We start from the raw sequence: 14480 nt of genomic DNA on the forward strand, positions 1-14480 counted from the left end.
ACGGCTGCTTCCCTTACCCCTCCCTTTACATTTTAAATTATCGATCCATTACAACTAGACTATATGCTCTTTTAAAGTCCAGGGCCCAGGTCTAGTAATGGGCATTTTACACAGAAGGTACAGAATAATAATTTTTTGAAACAAGTATTTCTTGAATTAAGGTTTCTGCTCATCTATTATTACCACTTTTATTCCTATAATGTTAAAGTTTCTGCTATTAACATTAGTGACTTCTGTTCTTTCTTCCTGACCTCAAAGACACTAACATATCCAAGAATGAAAACTCATGACTGGCGAGTTTGAACTACACAACTACTATGGTACCAATAACTACTACATATCAAACTGAAGTTTAGAGAAAGTAAGTTAAGAGTCATATTAAAGAAAAATGTTTGTGGCCATTTAGAGTTTAAACCACAATTCATATGCCCCACATGCTTCACTAACAAGACTAGAAAGCTTTTGGGAACACTGTAGTGAAGTATAAACAGTTTTATATAAACTTTTTTTAAACATTGAAAGCGACCAGCCTGTGAAAGCTCTTTTAGCAAATGCTAACACATTTTTCCTAGCACTACCATCTCAAACACCAAACAGCTTTATGTTGACAGCAAGCAGCAATGTCCAAGATTGTCCACCATTTAGACTGCTAAATGCCTGGCTCAAAAAATCATCAAAAGGGCATTACTGAGCTAAGGCAAAGGAAGCATATTAATACATCTCTTTAATTATAGATTTTTTAAGTACATGAGAGAACTACAGCATTTAAGTAATCAAAATCCTAAGCAAACATTTACTAAGATAATAATGGCAGGAGGAGGTGTGGCTCAGTTTTTGTTTACGATCTATTTACTAAAGCAGCTTAGCAACATTTATCCTAAACATATCCAGGAGGCAAGTGTTGGTCATAATCCTTCTTTCCTAATAAGCATAAAGGGCCAACCCTTGGTCTCTGGGGGATATAACAGAACGATCTGGGGAAAAACAAAAGATGTCTGGGTTAGAAGGAAATATTTTCCTAAGAATGCAACAATTTTTTCCACTCTCATTTCCTTTTAGGACTAAGCCTTTAGACAAGGGTACTAGGCAGCAGCGGTCAGGGCCTACTGTTTAATTATCTGATAATCCAAACCTTGGAGCTGAAGGTAAATCTTACTGTTTAATTACCTGATAATCCAAACCTTGGAGCTGAAGGTAAATCTGAGCATGCAGAATGATCTGTAATAGCCCAGCTAACTTTCACTGTCACCAGCCACATCAACTACAGAAAAGAATAAAGGCTCATGAAGCAAATCAGTCTTCCAATGGCAAAAAAGTCCATATATCCAACGTCCATGAATACACAAATCTGCCAATACAGAGGGTTTTTTTCTTTTTTTTTTTTTGAGACGGAGTCTCACTCTGTCGCCCAGCCTGGAGTGCAATGGCCGGATCTCAGCTCACTGCAAGGTCCGCCTCCTGGGTTTATGCCATTCTCCTGCCTCAGCCTCCCAAGTAGCTGGGACTACAGGCGCCCGCCACCTCGCACGGCTAGGTTTTTGTATTTTTTAGTAGAGACGGGGTTTCACCGGGTTAGCCAGGATGGTCTCGATCTCCTGACCTCGTGATCCGCCCGTCTCAGCCTCCCAAAGTGCTGGGATTACAGGCTTGAGCCACCGCACCCGGCCTGAGGGTTTTAAACACTTAAATTGTTTATACTAATTTACTAAGTTACTTTTGAAAAATTTTAAAGTATTAATTTGTGCTGATTTACAAAACAAGAATTTTTTTTTTTTGCACCAATGTCACTAGCCAAGAAACAAGTGCTTACAACTGTTTTAATAGAGCAATATATACTCATTGTAGAAACTAAAATTAAATAAAGAAGTACATAACATGGGAAATGACAGTCTCCTATCCCATCCCCTAGAGACAATCACTATTAACACTTTAAACCCCAGTATCCTGCAATGTTCTGTGATTACAAAATATTAATATCGGGTTGAAAATCCACAAAGATATTCTATATAATTAGGCACCTTTTCCACTCCTATACCCAACTAGTGAAACTAAAATAGTCTACAATGTCCCTGCCAAGTGTTCATCCAGCTTCTGCTTGAACAAATCCTGTGACATAGATCTGATTACCTCCCAAGGCAGTCCACTCTACCTTACAACAGCTTTATTTTAATACTAAGTGGCTAGTTACCTTCCCATTAGATCATTCTGGTTTCTCTCTTGAATATGCCTTTGTTTTTAAACGTTTACCATTAAAGTAAGGTACCTAGACATGAACACAATACTTTGGGACAATCACAGTCCTCATTCTGGACACCATGCTTCTATTAATAGAGCCCAGATCGCACGGTGGACTCATGATGAACATGCTGTCAAGTGAAACCCTCCAGGTATTTTTCATATTATCTGCTATTAAACCACATCACATCCATTTACAATAACACTAACTTTTTAAATCATATATGGGATTTTGCACTTATCAATGTTGAATACGTTTTAATCAATTAAGTCAATTCTTTCAGTCTGATAACTATTTTCAATCTCTAGTCTGAAAAAAACCCTTCAACAATACAACTTATTTTCATTGCCAATTCCAGGTCGTATATGGATTTGCAAAGCAAGTCTAAATATTCTATCCATGTCATTAATAAAAATGCTGAACACTGAAATACTACTCAGCTATCAAAAAAAAAATTCTGATACATGATACAACACAGAAGATTTTTTTTTTTTTTTTAAGACAATCTCTCTCTGTCACCCAGCCTGCACTGCAGTGGCCCGATCACAGCTCACTGAAACCTCAACCTTCTGAGCTCAGGCAATACAGCCTCAGCCTCCCTAGTAGCTGGGACTACAGGTGTGCATCACCACACCCAATTAATTTTTTTTTAATTATTTGTAGAGACGGGCTCATGCCTGTAATGCCAATACTTTGGGAGGTCAAGGCGGGAAAATAGCTTGAGCCAGGAGTTCAAGACTAGCCTGGGCAACATAGTGAGACCTGTCTCTACCAAAAAAAAAAAAATTTATTAGCTAGGCATGGTGTCACACGCCTTTGGTCCTAGCTACTTGGGAGGCTGAGGTGGGAGGATTGCTTGAGCCTGGGAGGTCAAGGCTGCAGTGAGCCATGATCAGGCCACCAAGCTCCAGCCTGGGTGACAGAGTGACCCTGTCTCAAAAAAACAGTTACTGTTTATAAGGAAATTATTAAAACCTTGGTTCACTATCCAGTATCTTAACTTTAAATTTTCAAATATTTCAAAATTAGTATTACTAGGCCTAAAGCACAGTGCAGTCCAACAGAATATGTGAGCCATATATATAATTTTAACTAGGCCAGTAGTCACATTCATAAGAAAAAGATAAAATTAATTTTAATAACATTTTACTTAACACAATATACAGGAAATATTATTTCAACACATAAATAATCCAATGTGTATTTTATACTTGCAGTACATAGCAGTTTGGACTATACACACCTCAAGTCACATGTGGCCAGTGACTAAATGTCCATTTTAGATCTCAGTGAAGCAAGGAAGAATTTATTTCTTTCTGTTTTAGAAACAGGATCTTGCTCTATCGCCCAGGCAGGAGTGCAGTGGCTCGATCATGGCTCACTGCAGCCTCGAACTCCTGGCCTCAAGGGATCCTCCTGCCTCAGCCTCCCAAAGTGCTAGAATTACAGGTGTGAGCAACCACACCCAATCAGGAATTTCTTTTGTAGTATTCATCAGTTTTTATAGACTCTGCTTCTAGTTCTTACTTATAATTTCCAATTAACATAATTATTATTTACTTCTGAGGAATTTTTCTTTCCTTCTTGGACCACATTCCCTTTAAAGTTTCTGTTAACAGACTCCTACTGCAATTATCTGAATTTTAAAAAATACTACTTTTGAAATAATTTTTCCAAATTTTCTCCAATAAGCATATTGTACCATCATAATAAAAAGTTAATTCTTTAAAACAAACAAAAAAAGCAGGCCCAGGTTTACTGTATCTACCTTCTGTGAAATTAAATTACCAGAAAGGCTTGTCAAGACTGAGTAGATGCTGCAAGTTAAGCTATATAAGATTATCTAAATTTTCCTTAAAAAAAAAAAATATATATATATATATATGTATGTATTTGAAATATATATATCAGGTACCACCAACAGAGTACTCGTTATGTGCCAAGCACTGCCCGAAATGCTTTTCACACATTGGTTCATTTTATCTTCACAACAACCTTACAAGATTTCCCTTTTTTTAGACATGGGGGTCTGGCTGTGCTGCCCAGGCTGGACTCGAATACCTGGGCTCAAGCAATCCTCCTGCCTCAGTACAAGATAGTTCTTTTGTTGTTGTTGTTTTTGAGACAGGCAGAGTCTCACCCTGTCGCCCAGGATGGAGTGCAGCGGCACGATCTCAGCTCACTGCAACCTCTGCCTCCCGGGTTCAAGCAACTCTGCTGCCTCAGCCTCCCAAGTAACTGGGATTACATGCATGTGCCACCACACCCTGCTAATTTTTGTATCTTTAGTAGAGATGGGGTTTCACCATGTTGGCCAGGCTGGTCTTCAACTCCTGACCTCGTGATCCACCCGCCTTGGCCTTCCAAAGTGCTGGGATTACAGGCGTGAGCCACCGTGCACAGCCTCAAGATAGATTTAATCCATCCCATTTTACAGATGAAGACTGAAGTTTACAGAGATTAATTCCCTTGTCCAAGGTCACTCAAAGAGGAAATGGAGAGTTAAAATTTGATCTGAAATTCAGTCTGGCACCAAAACCTGTGCTTTTTCCAACCCTCTCTACCTTTCTTTCAGCACTATTATTTTCTTCCATTTAATATTAATCTGACATAAACGCTCTTACTGAAAGATTATGTTAACCTCATTAAATTTAGAAAAAGCACTCAAAAGAGCCATTTTCATCTCATGGATGCTCTCGCCTATCATTTAATCAAAGTAAGAATATATTCAATAGCTTTCATTTGCTGCTACAAAAGTTGGTACACCATAGCTACATGATCTAGTTAAACCAATTATGAATTCTTTAAACCCAAATTCCTGGTGAGGAAAGGTAAAACAAATACATAATCAAAATGTTATGTACAAAACCTTACAAAACTAAGCACAGGTGTTTCTTATATTCCTGATGAGGAAGTGTGCTTAAGGAGCATACCAGAAACCAAGGGCAGTTGTTTGACACACTTAGAAGTTGTAGATTACCTGCTCAATCAAATTCCCAGAGGAATTCTAGAGCTTTAATTCGGTTCACCAGATCCTATCATGTTTGATCTACATTAGCAGTGCTTTATAATTTCTTTCACATATCTGTCTGTTCGCATCAACAGTCTCCATCTCATTTTCTTAAGAATTATAGTTCAATCACTTGCTGACCAGCATTTAAAATAACTGAAGGACACTGAAAAAGGCACAAAACTGCCTTGCTTGAAAAAAATATTCTAAGAATTATCAAATAGATGAACTAAATGAATAGATGCCAGATTCATAATGAATTAAAAAGGAGCTTTAAAAAGGCATCCTTATTCTTACAACAACAGAAAGACAACCCAATTTAAAAATGGGCTAAAGTGCTGAATAGGTATTTCTCCAAAGATACACTGAACATCATCTGTCATTATGGAAAGCAAAGCAAAACAACAATGAGATGCCACTTCACATCCACTAGGATGGCTAAAATAAAGAAGACATGAACAAGTGCTGACGAGGATACAGGGCAATTGGAACCCTCATACATTGTTAGTGGGATTCAAAAATGGTAGAGCCACTTTGGGAAATGTTAATAGTTTAGCAGTTCCTCAACAAGTTAACCATAGGATTACCCTATGTCTCAGCAATTCTACTCAAAGGTATATACCCAAGAGAAATAAAAATATTTGTCCAAATATTTGTCCAACCTGCACACAAATGTTCATAACAGCATTATTCATAATAGCAAAAAAAAAAAAAACCACCCAAATGTCTATAAACTGATGAATGGATATTTATATCATTATTGTTTAGCAATAAACAAGAATAAAATGTCAAAACGTCCTACAACATGAATGAACCCCAAAAACATTATGTTAAGTCAAAGAAATCAGTCACAAAAGGCCAAGTATTATATGATTCCATTCAAATGAAATGTCCAGAAGAGAAAAATCTATAGAAATAAGAAAGATTAGTGATGGCCACAGGCTGGATGTAGAGGGGAATAGACAGTGATTGTTAAACATGGGTTGTTGGGTTTTTCTTTTTTTTTCCTGCAGTGATGGAAACATTCTGGAATCAGATATTAGTGATAGTTACAGTTGCAGAATTCTGTGACTACTTTAAAACCACTGAATTGTATACTTTATTTATTTTTATTTTTATTTTTTTGAGACGGAGTCTCGCTCTGTTGCCCAGGCTGGAGTGCAGTGGCTGGATCTCAGCTCACTGCAAGCTCCGCCTCCTGGGTTTACGCCATTCTCCTGCCTCAGCCTCCCAAGTAGCTGGGACTACAGGCGCTCGCCACCTCGCCCGGCTAGTTTTTTGTATTTTTTAGTAGAGACGGGGTTTCACCGTGTTAGCCAGGATGGTCTCAATCTCCTGACCTCGTGATCCACCCGTCTCAGCCTCCCAAAGTACTGGGATTACAGGCTTGAGCCACCGCGCCCGGCCTGAATTGTATACTTTAAAAGGGTGAATGTTATGCTATGTGAACTGGATCGCAATAAAGCCATTGCTTTAAAAAAGGAGATTCCTACTCTTTGACACTGAAGTTAAGGACAGCTACAGCTTTCCAATATCCATTCCTTGGGTACTCAGTGACAAGATATCTACAATAAAAGGATCTAAATCTGAACAAGTGGAGTTAGTTTCTATTTTCTCACAGGCTTGATCTCTACACATCTTTTTTTTTTTTTTTCTGGCCACTTAAAAAGAATGAGGCAGCCAGGTGTTGTGGCTCACACCTATAATCCAGTGCTTTGGGAGGCTGAGGATCACTTGAGACCAATTTAAAACCAGCCTGGGCAATATAGTGAGACCACATCCCTACTAAGAAGAATTTTTTTAAAAAAAATTAACTGGGGCCAGGTGTGATGGCTCACGCCTGTAATCCCAACACTTTGGGAGGCCAAGGCAGGTGGATCCCTTGAGCCTAGGAGTTTGACACTAGCCCGGACAACATGGCGAAACTCCATCTCTCTAAAAATAATAATAATTTTTAAAAAACCGACTGGCTTAGGCTAATCAGAACTCACACCTGAAACCTTCAGAAACCATACTGCTGCTGCACAATGGGGAAAAGTTGTTGCAGAATCAACCACTGCATGGCTCACAGTGCATTGCTGCATACTTAATCTTATCTGATCTTACAAAAGAAGTATTAGAAAGATCCAAATGATATACACATGGGAAAAGGGATTTTTGTCTTCTCATTTTAAAACTATGTTAAAGCTTTCTGCCTATTTAGGATAAAGAGGTCACATTCAGACACTGTTCACATGTACGCATTCTCAGCAAAACATCTACAGTGTGGTCATCAGATATTATTTCAAATGACCAATAAGCCAGGCGTGGTGGCTCACACCTGTAATCCCAGCACTTTGGGAGGCCAAGGCAGGCACATCACCTGAAGTCAGGAGTTCGAGACCAGCCTGGGCAACATGGTGAAACCCCGTATCTACTAAAAATATAAAAATTAGCTGGGCATGGTGGCATATGCCTGTAATCCCAGCTACCCAGGAGGCTGAGGCAGGAGAATCACTTGAACCCGGGAGGTGGATAGGTGCTGCACTCTAGCCTAGGTGACAGAGTGAGACTCTGTCTCAAAAAAACAAACAAACAAAAAAGGACCAATATGAGAACAAATTTTAAAAGAATGCTAAAGGCTGGGCATGGTGGCTCATCCCTGTAATCCCAGCACTTTGGGAGGTCAAGGCAAGTGGATTACTTTAGGTCAGGAGTTCGATACCAGCCTGGCCAACATGGTGAAACCGCATCTCTACTCAAAATACAAAAACTTAGCCGGGTGTGGTGGTGAACACCTGTAGTCCCAGCTACTAGGGAGGCTGAGGCAGGAGAATCGTTTGAACTCCAGGGGCAGAGGTTAAGGGTAAGCCAAGATCACGCCACTGCACTCCAGCCTGGATGACACAGCCAGACACTGTCTCGAAAAAAAAAAAAAAAAAAAGAATGCTGAAGAGAGACACAGCAATGGTTCTTAAGCACAGGTGATTTGGGTAAAGTCTAAAGACATTTTTGGCTATCAGCTAGGGAGGAAAGCGCTACCGGCACCTAGTGGGTAGAGGCCAGGGATGCTACTAAACATCTTACAATGCACAAGAGATCTCAACCACAAAGAATTCTCTGAAACAAAGTATCAGTCATGCCAAGGTTGAGGAACTCTGAGTACTACCACATACAGTCCTGTTAGTGCATCTAAAGTCCAAATACCACTCCACAGTATAAAAGTATTAATCTATCTGTTCTAGTGTGAGAAGCTGAGTTTCGCAAATGAAAAAGAGTGAGCAAGAAGCAGAAACCACTTTAATCAGAGTGGTTACTGTTCTAACATTCCAAAAGCAAATTTATCTCATGTGTTTGTGGGACTGATTTCTTTTTTAAAAGGAATATAAAAAAGCAGTTTTCTTTTTTTCTCTTTTGAGGCAGAGTCTTGCTGTGTCACCTAGGCTGGAGTGCAATGACGCAATCTCGGCTCATGGCAGCCTCTGCCTCCTAGGTTCAAGTAGTTCTCCTGCCTCAGCCCCTTGAGTAGCTGGGATTACAGGCGCATGCCACCATGCCCAGCTAAATTTTTTTGTATTTTTAGTAGAGATGGCATTTCTCCATGTTGGTCAGGCGGGTCTCCAACTCCTGACCTCAGGTGATCCACCCGCATTGGCTTCCCAAAGTGCCGGGATTACAGGCATGAACCACCACGGCCGGCCTGAAATACAGTTTTCTATCACTTTACTATATAATGCTACTCTTTAATAGGAAAGATCTATCAGTGTACATCTGGGTTTAGAGCCTTTGGTATTTTGAAGCAGTCCTAAAAGCTAGCACAATACAAGTAACTGCAACCATAATACACTGTTTCTGGATACCAAGGTAAGAATGAAGAAGCAATTCTTTTCAAGGCCCACCAGATTTGGACACTAGAATAAAAACAGGCTTCATCCCTCTACTCACTAGAAACATAGTCTTTCTAGTATTTATCTTTGCTAGATCCCTCATGCTATTCTCCTCCTAAACAAATATACAAATAATTTTAGTCCCTGCATGGTATCCAATAGTTCATGGGGTTTAATAACACAGGAATGCCTTTCTTATCCATATACCTATAATTTCATCCCTACTTTCAACAAGTCATTCTCAGAGTAGGAAAGGAAATAAGCGGAGTGTCCTCAAACTTATGTTAAAACAGAACCTTCTCCCCAGTGTTATCTCATACTATACTCCCTCTCACTCCCACACTCCCACCACATTAGCCATCCTGCTACTCTTTCCTGTTGTAAGTATAAGGAAAGAGTATAAGCACCATATAATATCCATGCCCTAAACCCCCACCCCAATCTCAAACCAGGGGCTTTTCGTTTGTTCCCTCTACTGAAATACTCTCCACCCATATCTTTTTTTTTTTTTAAATGTAATACTGTTTATTTAACTTCAAAAACATTTCAGCATTCTAAACATACAAAAAAAAATAACAGAACGTTGCAAATCATGTTCAAGTACAGGAGGTTCTTGAACTTTCATTGATGCAGTGGCTCTTTGCTGACAATGAAGAGTTCTACAGTTCGTTTAAAAACAAACAGTTTTAAAACTACCGCACTTAAAAAAAAATTATCATGCCAGCTGACCCCACTTTGTCCACAGCTAAGATGGCAGCAGAATGCTATGTCACTATATACAGTAACAAAACAACCTGAAGCTAAATGGATGCCCCCTGCAGAGTCAACAGGTTCAGCCTCACAGTGCACACCCTGAGCTACAGCCTCTCCAAAAGGCATCTTCCCCACAGCCTCAACGCCGAGCAAGGAGCATCAAGAGTTTGTCTCGATTGCTTTGTTCTTTTTACAAACTATAGATATATACAGTTGAAAACTCAGGATTTGTAGCCAATAACCATAGTTAACACCACCTTACAAACTAAAAAAAAAAAAAAAAAGCCAGAAACATCTTTAAATGCCTTGTCACACCAACAGCAAAGTGCACAGAGTGAGGAGAACAAGAAGAGGGTCTTTTCATTTTAAAAATGTTTGGAAATATGTACAACAGTTTCAGGGTGCTCCAGACACCCATGGCCACTTCATGTAAACCAATGACAATTTCTAGAGCACTCTGAGAGACTACAATATGATAGTGATCAAATTTTGTAATTAAACCTAGTGAGGGCAACAGACACTTCTCAAATAAGAGATGTGTCAATTACCGTGCTCCCCTACTCTAAGTATTCACAAGGAGACAGATAAACAGTTTCTTTATTCATCCTCCTCCTCCTCTTCTTCTTCCTCCTCTTCTTCATCTTCCTCTTCCACCTTTTTCCAGGCAACTTTAGCAGGACCCTTTGCACCATCAAACTTTCCTTTTGATTTACAATCAGCAACATCCTTCTCATAGTTCTTCAGCTTTGCTGCCTTAGTGATGTAAGGCTGCTTTTCACTGTCATTTAAATTCTTCCACATCTCACCCAGCTTTTTTGCCACGTCTCCAATAGAGATGCCGGGGTTTGTGGATTTGATCTTGGGGCGGAATTCTGAACAGAACAAGAAGAATCCAGACGGTGGCCTTTTGGGAGCATTAGGATCCTTCTTCTTCTTGCCTCCCTTAGCTGGTCCATAATCCTTCATTTCCCGATCATAGCGCACTTTATCCGCCTTTGCCATTTCATCAAATTTAGATTTCTCTTTCCCAGACATCATCTTCCACCTCTCAGAGCACTTCTTGGAAACTTCTGCAAAATTGACAGGGACCTCTGGGTTTTTTTTCTTGTGTTCTTCTCTGCACGTCTGCACAAAGAAGGCATAAGCAGACATCTTGCCCTTTGGTTTCTTGAGGTCACCTTTAGCCATCCTGACTGTATTGTTCCTCTTCACCCATATCTTTACATGGATTTCTCCTTGTCATGTATGTCTCAGCTTAAGTATCATGAACTTAGAGAAATCTTCTCTGACTACTCAAACCTAAATTAATCCTCCAGTCACTCCACTGTATCAAATTTCCCATAGTTTATTAATAATCAACTAGTTAAGTATTCAGTACCTTTATTTTTTTTTTTTTTTTTTTTTTTTTTTTTGAGACGGAGTCTTGCTCTGTCGCCCGGGCTGGAGTGCAGTGGCTGGATCTCAGCTCACTGCAAGCTCCGCCTCCCGGGTTTACGCCATTCTCCTGCCTCAGCCTCCCCAGTAGCTGGGACTACAGGCGCCAGCCACCTCGCCCGGCTAGCTTTTTGTATTTTTCAGTAGAGACGGGGTTTCACCGTGTTAGCCAGGATGGTCTCAAACTCCTGACCTCGTGATCCGCCCGTCTCGGCCTCCCAAAGTGCTGGGATTACAGGCTTGAGCCACCGCGCCCGGCCTTCAGTACCTTTAAACAGCCTTTCTTGTTTGGCGAATTTCTCATCCCTTAAGTCCTGCCTCCTCAAAATAAAAGTTAGTAATTCAGTTACCCATCCTCTCTTGCAAACTGGGAGCAGGTAATTGACCTATATTATGCCAATAAAACACATTCACATGATATTCATTAGGAGGCAAGTGATATAATGGAGACACCATGTGAAATCCATTCTAAAGAACATTTCAGAGTTATATCAGCATTCTTTCAGAAGCAGAAATAGCAGAGGTCCTAGCAGTGGCATCTCACACTCAGCACAGACAGTTACAAGTTCTTTTTTTTTTTTTTTTTTTTTTTTGAGACGGAGTCTCGCACTGCTGCCCAGGCTGGAGTGCAGTGGCCGGATCTCAGCTCACTGCAAGCTCCGCCTCCCGGGTTCACGCCATTCTCCTGCCTCAGCCTCCCAAGTAGCTGGGACTACAGGCGACCGTCACCTCGCCCGGCTAATTTTTTTGTACTTTATAGTAGAGACGGGGTTTCACCGTGTTAGCCAGGATGGTCTCAATCTCCTGACCTCGTGATCCGCCCGTCTCGGCCTTCCGAAGTGCTGGGATTACACGCTTGAGCCACCGCGCCCGGCCTCAGTTACAAGTTCTAATACCTATTCCCAGTGGCAAAAACAGTAGTCTCCAATGATTTGGTCCAGTGGTATAATTTGGGCATTTTTCCTAGCTAAGTAGATGCCAAGACTGATTCTCTGGCATCCGTGAAGATTCTGTGAGCTATCTTATTAGATTTAAAAAAAAAAATTTTTTTTTTTAATTCTGCTTAAACTACTGGGCTTTGCCGTTTCAACTAAGAGATCTGATTCATTCTTCATACATTTTTTCATCAGATTCTTACTGATATTTTCTTGTTAATTATTTATTAGCTGTCTCTCCCCACAAGAATATAAAACTTCTTAAGGACAGGGACATTATCTGTCGTGTTAATTCCTATAAACCCAATATTTAGCATAGTGCTTCCCGTACAAGAGGCACTCAAAAAAAACTTGCTACTGCTACACAAATACATACTCGGGAACCAATACGAAGAATTCAAAGTATCAGTACTCTAGGAGTTAAGAGATAAAAAGGATCAATGTGGTCTAGAGAAAGCAAAGAGGCTTCATGAAGGCGATGACACTTGAGTGGAGTACTGAAAAGACAGATTGTAATCAGGAATGTAGAAAGGCAGAGATGTATCTTCGAAAGGATAAAACAAATGTCTGGCACTAGGAATGAATGTAGCAGGCAGAGAGTAAAGTGGGATTAGGGAAAAATATGTTGGGCTCGATAGGAGATATTATCAGACATGCAAGATGAGCAAGATTATGAATGGCTCTGAATGCTAGGCTTAGGGAATGTTCCATTTGATGATGTTTCAAGAACACTAATCCTCAATGAGTATTTTCATCTGTTCTTTATTCTAGATGTTATCTGCTGTGTAAAACTACAGCAGCTACCCACACGTTGTCTACAGCATTCCCTCTCTGAGCACTGGTGCTCTATATTTATCTGTTCAAGCTGAGAGACTACAAGAGGAAGAGATTCCTATAATTAATCCTCTTGCAACCAAGTGGATACTCACTTTAAAGATAAAAATCTATTGCCAAAATGGCCTTTATTTTCCAACCGCCATCCCCAAAGCCATACATTAAAATTCGTCTCAACTCAATTTACCTTCTAGTCTATTAGAATAATTTCCAGATACTAGGCTGAGGTGGGAGGATCCTTTGAGCCCAGGAGTTCAAGACCAGCCTGGCAACAAAGCAAGATCCTATCTTAAAATATATAAATAAATAAAAACAGATAGGATAATCATGCAAGTATGAGGAAAAATATGGAAGGATATATATACGACATGGTTATCTTGGAGCAAAATGGGAAGGAGAGAGAACCAGGCAAGAAAGGAGGAAAGAAATTTGATTTTAGTTATATGAAAGGCAATATGTATGAACATATAGATTAATTTTTTTTTTTTTTTTGAGACAGAGTTTCGCTCTTGTTGCCTAGGCTGGAGCACAATGGCGTGATCTTGGCTCACTGCAACCTCCGCCTCCTGGGTTCAAGCAATTCTCCTGCCTCAGTCTCCTGAGTAGCTGAGATTACAGGTGCCCACCACCACACCTAATTTTTGTATTTTAGTAGAGACGGGGTTTCACCATGTTGGTCAGGCTGGTCTTGAACTCCTAACCTCAGGTGATCCACCCACCTCAGCCTCCCAAAGTGTTGGGATTACAGGCGTGAGCCACTGCACCTGGCTTACATTTCATTTAAAATATTTTTTAAATGAAAATAGTATGAGCCAGGCACAATGGCTCACAACTGTAATCCCAACACTTTCAGAGGCCCAGGTGAGAGGATCACTTGAGATCAGGAGTTAGAGACCAGCTTAGGCAACGTAGTAGGACTCCATCTCTATAAAAAATTTTTTAAATTAGCCAGGTGTGGGGCAGGCACAGTGGCTCACGCCTATAATCCCAGTACTGTGGGAGGCCAAGGCAGGCGGATCACGAAGTCAGGATATTGCAACCATCCTGGATAACACAGTGAAACCCCATCTCTACTAAAAAAGACAAAAAATTAGCCGGGCGTGGTGGCGGGCGCCTGTAGTTCCAGCTACTCGGGAGGCTGAGACAGGAGAATGGTGTGAACCCGGGAGGTGGAGCTTGCAGTGAGCCAAGATCGCACCACTGCACTCCAGCCTGGGCGACAGAGTGAGACTCCGTCTCAAAAGAAAAAAAAAATTAGCCAGGTGTGGTGGCAGGTGTATGTAGACCCAACTACTTGGAGAGGCTGAGGTGGGAGGATCCCCTGCACCCAGGAAGTCAAGGCTCAGGAGAGTAAGCCATGCTCACACCACTGCACTATAGCCTGGATGACCACATGAGACCTTGTTTCAAAA

At 40.6% G+C, this 14480-nt stretch overlaps 1 protein-coding gene and 1 pseudogene across 2 annotated transcripts in view; both read right to left on the reverse strand.

Moving 5' to 3' along the window:
- MCU (mitochondrial calcium uniporter) overlaps positions 1-14480 on the reverse strand; it is a 216325-nt gene that overhangs the window by 167537 nt on the left and 34308 nt on the right. The window lies entirely within an intron of this gene.
- Positions 10445-11251, reverse strand: LOC104669947 (annotated as a pseudogene).

Source organism: Rhinopithecus roxellana, chromosome 11 (genome assembly GCF_007565055.1).
Source record: "Rhinopithecus roxellana isolate Shanxi Qingling chromosome 11, ASM756505v1, whole genome shotgun sequence".
In the NCBI taxonomy this organism is placed as follows: Eukaryota; Metazoa; Chordata; class Mammalia; order Primates; family Cercopithecidae; genus Rhinopithecus; species Rhinopithecus roxellana.